Source organism: Phoenix dactylifera, chromosome 8, assembly GCF_051530095.1.
Source record: "Phoenix dactylifera cultivar Ajwa chromosome 8, Ajwa_hap1_PhDact_Kaust_v1.1, whole genome shotgun sequence".
Lineage (NCBI taxonomy): Eukaryota > Viridiplantae > Streptophyta > Magnoliopsida > Arecales > Arecaceae > Phoenix > Phoenix dactylifera.
The window spans coordinates 11,091,176-11,098,237 of NC_143197.1; the positions used below are offsets into that span (position 1 = coordinate 11,091,176).

Sequence of the window (7,062 nt, forward strand, 5' to 3'; positions counted from 1 at the left end):
CGTTTCTCCACCTAAAGTTTGGATGATTCTTCCAACCAGGGTTATAGGTATTCGAGTATGGATCGTTATAAGGCTTTTGGTAGGAGTTCATAGCATTTGCTTGATCGTGCAAGACTTCTTTGAATGCCGGTATGGTGGGACAATCTGTAGTAGTATGACCCGACATATCGCAGATACCACAACACTCGTTTCTAAGCTCTATAGTCTTGACAGGCTCAACCTTCCTAAGCTCAATTTCTTCTACCTTCCTAGTGAGGGCTGCCATTTTAGCATGAAGTTCATCCTCAGTTCTGAGGTTGTAAAGGCCTCCCTGTACAGAGCTAGTAGGCTTAGGTAAAGACTTGGTATTTCTATCCCCGTTATCCCAAAGTTGGGCAGTCTCAGCAAGGAAATCCAAATACTCCCATGCCTCATTAGGTTGTTTTTCTAAGAATCTACCATTGCACATGGTCTCTACAAACTGTTTCAACTGTGGAGATAAACCTTCATAAAAGAAGCTAATGGTTCTCCAAGTTTCGAACCCGTGATGAGGGCATGAGAGAAGAAGGTCTTTAAATCTTTCCCAACATTCATAAAATGTTTCATTATCTTTTTGTTGAAAATTGCTAATATGTCTTTTTAAAAAGTTGGTCCTTTGTGTGGGAAAGAACTTCTTCAAAAATTCTCTCTGCATATCTTGCCAATTTCTTATTGATCTAGGTCGCAAAGAGTTTAGCCATGTTTTGGCCTTATCCTTTAGAGAGAAAGGAAACAATGTCAACTTGAGGACATCCTCGGTGACATTTGGCACTCTAAATGTAATGCTCAATTCTTCAAAATCCTTTAAATGAAGATACGGACTTTCGGACTCTAACCCGTGGAACTTGGGCAGCAATTGAATTACCCCGGGTTTGATGTCAAAATGTCCTACATTATCAGAAAAAATTATGCATGAAGGCTGACTAGTCCTAGCCGGTTGTAGGTATTGTCTTAGAGTCATAACATGGGGTTCTCGTTCTCGATTGTGGTGACTCCCCGCATCTTCATTTAGATCAGCCATCTCACAAGGTGTGAGATATTGAGAAGGAATTTCAGGGGTATGTCCTAAGGGATGATCTAAAGTTGTACGACTTAATCGACCAGTGTCGTCCCTATTCCACTTTAGCATGCAAAATATTTCCCTCTCTTTTTTTTTTCTTTTTTTCTTTTTTTTAAATTAAAAAATAAATATAAGTACCAACTAAAGATATCCTAAAACGACATCCTAAAACAAAAATCCTATTCACAATCAAACATGCAACAAAACATTACACCTCAATTTCTAATGTTTTTCTCAAATTTCTAGACAGCTCCTAACTGGTTTGAAGAGGGCACCTAAGCCTCCAATCCGGTCTAATGAACCGAGTTGAGCAGGTAAGCTCCCAGGTAAGTGGAGAGGTCACGATGCGTTCGCAAAGGTTCCACTTAAAACCCACTTGCCTCGAACAGATGAACTGTCTCCCTTATAGGGACAAAGCTTGCCTAGACATCAACTAAGCCACAGAGCGAAATTGGTGCAACTTTCGGTGGTCTTCGTCCTATTGAGCTCGAATGTCCTTAGGGGCCAACGTCTAGTTGATTTTAGTTAAGCTTGGGACATTTATACACTGGGGTGATTTTTGGGCTAAGGACGAGTGATGAAATCCTGACCTTATCTTTTTAAATGGGTTCAGCCCTTAGAATATTTTATGCTGATGCCTTATACTATATGCAACAATCAAGAGATTTTTTTTTTTAATGTTTTATGACATGACATTAAATTTCATTGAATAGGTGATCAAGCAAATTAATTATTTTTTTTAAAAAAATTTTATGAGTTGACGTTTGAAATTTGAATTCTGAAATTTGAAATTTGAAATTTGAAATTTTAGGTTTTTTTTTTCTTTTTTTTTTCAATTAGCAACAAGGGTTAATGAGATATAATAACAATAAACTTCTGATTCTAAAAAAATAAATGCAGAAAATTTAAAGTAGAAAGCAGCAAGGTTTCGTATTAATCGGAATGTCAATCAGACCGTTCAGATTATCTAACAATGTGTCATGCACTAGCTGACCAAATTTGAGTCAAATCAGACGGCTAATTTCTATGATATCAGAGTTTGATGCAAACTGTGCAGGGAATTAAAAATAATAGTAAAGATGCAATTTTTTTTTTTAAAAGAAAAATACTAACTACTAAGGTAAAAATTAAATCTAAAATTATACTAATAACTCAGCCGTTCCCCGGCAACGGCGCCAAAAATTTGGTGCAAAAATAAAACTGCTCTCCCAAGTGCAGGAGAATCGCACAAGTAGTATAACTTGGAAGTCCGAGGTCGATTCCTCAGGGAACGATCTATAGATTATTAGCGTAATTTTTAGATGTAATTTTTAGTTGATTTTCAAAATTTAAAAGCAGAGGATTAATAGATAATTAAACAAAGTTCAAGAATATAGAGAAGGCTAGGGATCCGGAATCCTCCTTAACAATATTACTTTCAATAAATAAACTCGGCGATTCTTGATTAAAGATTAATATGATAGAGTAGTTCTAATCATGGAGTATACAATCTGAAAACATGAATTCAACATCTAAGTATTTATCGTGCCGGTTACGTCTACGACAAATCAAAAATCGAAACAATCCATGCATCAATATATATATAAACCATAAAAGATCTATCTAATAAATAAATATTCAAGAATTCAAAACATACCAATGGATATAAAACAATTAGAATAAAAGATTAGAGTATACTTGATGAAAGCAATATGACAAGGATTCATCCATCACCCTTTGCCAAAGGATTTAGCAAGACATTACAAACATCAACATCCCTCCCTTTTCTCTCTCTCTATTTTTTTCTTTCTTCTTTTTATTTTCGGAAACAGGGCATCCCCTGTTTCCCTTTCTCTCTTTTTTTTTCGTTTGAAACCAAGGGGCCGGCTCCTCTGTTTTCATCGATGAGAGCTCCATATTTTCGGATCAGAGGCCTCCTCATATAGATCCCCAGAGTCCATGGAATCAATGATTCCCCTGATCGCGCGTGGGGAGGAGGGGACGGCAAGGATCGTGCGTTGCGGACGATGCGCGGACGTTGCAACGCTTCACGGGATGCTGGTAGTGCCGAGATGCTCAAGAATGGCTGGAACAGAGGAAGAAGCGGGCGCTGATCTCGGCTGGGAGGTGCGTGAGATGGGCGGAAGAGGAGCAGGTTACGGATCCGGACTGCTGAAATATCGGACACGGGGTTGATCGCGGTGGGCTTGCTTCATGGACAGCTGGGAACGTGGGAGAGGCGGATGAACGCCGTGGCTCACTCGCGGGAGGCGGATGGAAGCGGGACCCTTGGCTCGGACGTGCGAGGACCCGGAATGGGCGGAGAAGACGGATACGGTGCCTTGCTGTGACGCTGGAGCTTGGGAGATCTGATGCGGAGCTGGAAGGAGGCGCACGCGGAAGGAAGGCGCGTGATCTCTTCCGAACGGCCGCTGGGAGGATTCACGGAATGCTGGAAACGGCCGGATCCGACGCTGGTGAAAGGAGAAGATGATTACGGGCTGAAGCATGGGAGCGTTGATCGGGTTGTGAATGGACTCAAGGAGGAGCGGACGCTTGGAAGCCTCTGAGATCAAATCACGAATCCGGGAGCTCGCGGTATGCTGAAGATGGTAACGGATGAGGGCTGCAGCAGGATCTTTGGCATGTGTCACGGGAAGAGGCTATGGCATGTAGACATGTGTAGCTCCGGTGCAAATGTGCTTGACCAGATTCAATTATGCTCCTAACATCATTAAGCTTGGAGCCATGCCTTATCCCAAACTATACAAAATGCGCATTTAAACTCTTGATTTACAATAACCTTTGCACCACAAAAATATAATATTAATGCAACACTTTTAATCATTATTTATTAGCAATAATATTAATTTAAGTGATGTGTAAATCGCACTTTTGTGCTCTCATCACTCAACTCATGAAGAGCGGAGACAACAGGATGATGGTAATGGTGGGCAATGCCCACAAGTTGGCTTGTGAAGGAAATTGTAAAAATGGACCGCTAGTTATAAAAGGATGCAAAATTAATGTTGATCTTTTGGTGTTCACCTTGGGTGGTTGTGATCTAGTTTTAGGAGTCCAGTGGCTTAGGACTCTAGGTCCCATCTTGTGGGATTTTGACAACCTTACAATGCAATTCAATTGGGATGGCAAGGCAAGTCTTCCAGCAAGATTGAATTTGTTGGGAAGGTTAAATTCGAAAAAGCATCAAAAGAAAGTCACCGGGGTATTTTGCTACAACTTATGCCCATTGAGCCTCATATTTTTTCTTCTTCTCACCACATGTCTGACACAGAAGCCTTCTCCTCCTACAACTCTACTCTACAGCGACTTCTAAATGAATTCTTAAGGATGTGTTCAACAAGCCACAAGGACTCCCTTCGTAGCATTCTCATGATCACAGAATTCCACTCGAAGAAGGGGCCAAACTTGTCAGAATTCAACCTTATCGCTATTCGTATTTTCAGAAGGCTGAAATTGAGCGTATTGTATATGAAATGCTTGAGTCAAGTATCATTCGACCTTCACAAAATCCTTACTCTTATCCAATCCTTTTAGTTCGTAAATCAGATGGCAATTGGCGGCTCTGTGTCGATTACAGAGTTTTGAATCATGAGACTGTGAAGGATCATTATCCCATTTTGGTAGTAGACGAATTATTGGATGAGCTAAATAGAGCCACAGTATTTTGTAAACTGGACCTCCGATCTTGTAACAACCCAGGACCTCACCCAAAATGGCTAGCCGGAAGGTATTATTTGGGTTTCTTAATCCTGTATAAGTACCCAAGATCTACCTAGCAAATAACCGATGTGGGACTAAACACACGTCCGTACGGATCCTCACATACTCCCCCCATTCAAGCCCTGACGTCCTCGTCAGGCTAAGGGTTCATATCTATTCAAATCTAATCACAAACACCAATATTGGTCCGTGGTCAGCCTCAATGGATCCGTGCTGCAGTGTCCCCTAGTCCACATAAGTTATGGGCCGGGTTCGCTCTGATACCATTTGTAACAACTCAGGACCTCACCCAAAATGGCTAGACGGAAGGTATTATTTGGGTTCCTTGACCCTGTATAAGTACCCAAGATCTACCCAGCGAATAACCGATGTGGGACTAAACACACGCCCGCACGGGTCCTCACATGGTTACCATCAAAGAAGAGACCATCCAGCGAACGTTTTTAAAACAACATTCCGCACTCATCAAGGCCATTACGAATTTCTCGTGATGCCTTTTATGTTAACGAATGCACCAGCTACATTTCAGGAGTTGATGAATGATATCTTAAGGCCTTATTTGTGACAATTTGTTCTCGTCTTCTTTGACGACATTCTGTTGTAGAGCAGCATCATGGAAGATTATATTCACCATCTGGACACAATTTTAGCAACACTCAGACAAGCTTAGCAAATGTAAGTTTGGGTGTTCCCAAATTGACTACTTAAGCCATATAATCTCTAGTTTTGGTGTTGCAGCTGATTCAGAGAAGATTGATGCGATGCTTTCTTAGTTGACACCTGCCAACTTGAGATCTCTTCATGGTATTTTGGGGCTTACCGGTTATTACCGAAAATTCATACGCGATTATGGCAAGATTGCAGCACCACTCATGACACTCTTAAAATTGAATTTCTTTGAGTGGACAAAAGCTGCCACCAATGCCTTCCAGCAGCTCAAGCTTGTCGTATTACAACCTCCAGTGCTTGCCCTTCTTGATTTCAGTATGCCATTTACTATCAAAGGTGATGCCTCTGGAGTTGGCGTAGGTACTGTTTTGTTGCAAGGAGGCTGCCCCCCTTGCCTATCTTAACCATGCTCTGAAGGAAAAGAATCTCCACCTCTAAACATACAAGAAAGAGCTGTTAGTTCTTGTGATTGCTGTTCGTAAATGGCGCTTTATCTCCTTGGCCGACCCTTCAAGGTCAAGATAGACCAGCAAGCTCTAAAATTCCTTTTAGAGCAATGCATTGGCACACCGATGCAGTAGAAGTGGGCATCTAAATTGCTGGGATATGATATGCAAGTAGAATACAAGGCTGGAAGGAAAAATTATGTTGTTGATGCTCTATCTAGGCGTCAAGAAGCTACAACAGATGCTGATGCTGAATTAATAGCTATTTCGGGTCCTGTGGCCACTTGATCAAATGAGATTAAGCTTGCTTATGAATCTAGCCCTGAATTGATTGATCTTTTGGCCAGGTTTAAGCGTGGAGAGTTGGACTCCTCTAAATTCAGATTGCTCAATAGACTCCTCTAAATTCAGATTGCTCAATGGGAAGAATTGTTTCGCTTGCAGGGTACTATTCTTGCTCATAGCTTGGCATATCGCCCACAATTTGATGGGCAATTTGAAGTAGTCAACTAGAGCGTTGAACATTTCCTGCAGTGCTTTATTGGTTCTCGACCCAAGGACTAGTGTAATTGGCTTTCTCTTGCTGAGTTTTGGTTTAATACTAACACTCATGTCTCCACTGGTATCACTCCGTATGAAGCAGTGTATGGAGTCCCTCCCCCAAAGCTCATCTTCTTTATCCCTAGCACAACTCGTGTTCAAGCTATAGAAGATGCCCTGCGCATGCGTGACCAGATTCTAAGTCTTCTCAAGGAGCACCTCGAACTAGCACAAGAAGACATGAAGTGTGCTGCTGATGGCCATCACACAGCTCATGAATTCAGCATAGGAGATTGGGTATTTTTGCATATTTAGCCATATTGCCAATATTCTACTTCAGCCCGACGCAATTTAAAGCTCTCCCTCCATTTTTATGGCCCTTACCAAGTCATACAACGCATCGGTCCAGTAGCATATAAGTTGGCCCTTCCTCCAGAGACTCGCCTGCATCCTGTTTTTCATGTTTCTCTTTTAAAGCGCACATTGGGGAATTCTACTTCAGCTCAGCAAACTTTTTCCCCCTACACCAGAAGGAACTCGTTATCTCGAACCGGAAGCAATTCTGAAATGCCGAATGGTTCGAAAAGAAAACAAGGCAGCTACAGA

General features: G+C 41.6%; 1 non-coding gene across 1 annotated transcript; it reads left to right on the plus strand.

Moving 5' to 3' along the window:
- Positions 1-518: 518 nt before the first annotated feature.
- On the plus strand, positions 519-628 carry LOC148699577 (small nucleolar RNA R71). The gene has a single exon (XR_015974547.2). It is a non-coding gene; the product is annotated as a small nucleolar RNA R71 (small nucleolar RNA).
- The last annotated feature ends 6,434 nt before the right edge of the window (positions 629-7,062 follow it).